We start from the raw sequence: 2,759 nt of genomic DNA, 5'->3' as shown, positions 1-2,759 counted from the left end.
CCTGCCTGCCGCCAAGAACTGCGCGCTCCCCAAGACTTTAAAAAGAGAAAACTAAGAACAGCTGCCTAGACCCGGAAAGAAAGGGAGAACAAGCAGGTCGGAGCAAATGGAGAGCCGTGAGAAAGGAGAGCCAAGCTTTAAAGAACGCTCACTTTGTGCCAGCAAGGTCCTAATCCTTGTCGCTCAGTGGGATTGAGAAACTTGATCACTGTGACTCAGCCAGAAAAGGCACAGAAGGAAGGGAGGGCTGTGATTGGCTAGGATTTAACTTTGTTCTCAGCGGGATACCACTGTCACCTTCAAACATCTGAATATCAAGCTCTCTCTCATTCTCTCAGCACAAACTCGTTTGTGAACACCACTCGGTGTTCATTAATTCTGGCACTAGCTGACATTGACTGAGTACCTGCTGTGTGCCAGAAATCAGTGAAATACATCACTTCTGCATATGTAGTGCTGTGGATGATGCACATATTCATTGGAGAAGAATAAAGCAAGGAAGGGCGATAGCGAGAACTGAGCTATTCCTTAAGGAAGGGGACGCAGGAAGAACAGGAATTAAAGGGTGGGTTGGGGAGTAAACAAGAGAGGCCACTCTCTCCTCCTCTGCCCAAGTTAACTTATTAACTTACCAATTTATTTATTGTATAAATTATAGAATATCCTTTGCAATTTGCTTTCTGACTCTGTGAGATCTTAGGGCAGTGATTCTTAATTTTTTGAAGGAACCCAACCAACTTTGAGACCGATGAATGCAGCAAACTCTTTCCTTGGACTCATACATCCAGAAAACTCTCACATTCGACTCCAGTTGTTTCACTTATCCCTGCTGAAGCCCACGATGACCTGGCCAAACATTAAGAATCCTTATCTAAAAGAAAAGTGAAAACTCTTGAGTAATTAAAGATATTCAATGGGCTATCAATTACTTTGAACTTGTCTGCTCTCTTTGAAACTCTTGCCCTGGGCCTTTACACTTACTCTTTTGTCTGAAATATTTTTTTCCCCCATAACCTCTCTATTCCCCGTTTTGATATGACCAAATCCTACTTGCTCCTTCAGGCATCAGTTTGGAATTTAGTTCGACAGGTAGTGATTCCTAATTCCTAAATACCCTTCTCAGAAGTCTGTTGCAGCATGTTACTTCTTTATTGTTATTACCACTCTATTATTAATACTCTGTTACTTCTCTGTTTTTCTTACTAAACTATTAACTTATACAACAATGCCCTGTTTACTGTTATAGCCCTGATGCCTGGTACAGCACCTAACACAGGCTAAGTGCTCAATAAATATTGCTGAATAAATAAATGGAGAAATGTTTGAAAACCATTATAGGAGCCTCTGGAATACTTTAATATACCATATTTTATTGACCTTAAAATGGCATTAGTGTTAAATACATGATAACTTTATTTTTTTATCTTATTACTTTATTTCATTATTTTATGTATCACTAAGAAAGACAAAAACTATCAATGAAACTGAATTCTAAGAAACTATCAATTATATAATAATTTACTATTTCAGTTGTTAAAATATGTAAAAACAGCATGTTGAGTTCATGAAATATGAAAAACTTAAATTTATGGGAAGCAATGGAGTTTTTTAAAGACACAGTTTCTTTTTATCATCAGCAATTTATAACCTGACACTAAAATAAAAGCTTTTATAGAACACTCAGATATCACCTTGTCCTCCCTCAGTCCTCATGTTCTAAATATTTATTTGTACATGTTCAAATGTGCAATGAATATATTTAGTAAAAAACACATCTGCTAATTCTTTTATTTTCCAACAAAAACCCTAATGCATTGAGTATTCAGTAAAAACTGTCAATGTATGGGCAGAGAGCCAGAGCCAGATTTGCAAAATTTAATTCTGTGCAGGCACAGAAGGGTTGATTTGGTGGCTGCACTTGGCATTCCACCTCTAGAGGATGCTGAACCTTATTGGCAGTAGTTGCAATATTCTCAAGTGTTTGAAAATGTGAAATTTCCATGTCGTAAGAACTCCAATAACACAATTCTGCATGAGGCATGAGGCAACTAGGAAAGAGAGGAAAAAAGAAAAGAAAAGAAAAGAAAACACCGGTCTTTGAATACTGGATTCATGGTCACTTCCTGAAACTCTATAGTAGAAGAAATAACATTTGTAAAATGAAGATAATTTCTGCGGTTATGCTGTGTAAAACAGATGAGACAATATTGTGAAACTGCGATGAAGATTTAAAGCAATCGCAGTGCAGACAACAAAGTTCCATCCAAGTGTAGAAATGAGTTTAAAAATTGCTCTCGCCTACTTAATTTCACAACATTCTGGTAAATGGGATAGGACCAACGTCATTATATACATTCATCTAGTTAGGAAATGTAGGAGCCCCTAACGTGTATGCGATCTTAAATTTATGTTCATCTAGAAAAAGAACCTTACAGTATATGAAGCAAAAATGAACAGAAATATGCCACCTCACTTCAGTTATCTAAGCGTGTATCTCAGAAACCAAAAATACTCAAAGACAGTGGAAGTATGGAAATTATAATAAAGGTAAGACCAGCAATCAATGAAATAGAAAACAAATTTAAAGAGAGAATGTCTATTTTACAGAATGTTATTCAGTCATAAAAAAATAAAGTCCTGATACATGCTCCAATATGGATGCACCTTGAAAATATGCTAAGTAAAAGAAGCCTGACACTAAAGGCCACATACTGTGTGATATGAAATAGCCAGATGAGGCAAATTCACAGAGACAGAAA

The sequence above is a fragment of the Pteropus vampyrus genome, unplaced genomic scaffold, assembly GCF_000151845.1.
Source record: "Pteropus vampyrus isolate Shadow unplaced genomic scaffold, Pvam_2.0 Scaffold4, whole genome shotgun sequence".
Taxonomy (NCBI): domain Eukaryota; kingdom Metazoa; phylum Chordata; class Mammalia; order Chiroptera; family Pteropodidae; genus Pteropus; species Pteropus vampyrus.
Note: the sequence above shows the minus strand (reverse complement) of the source record.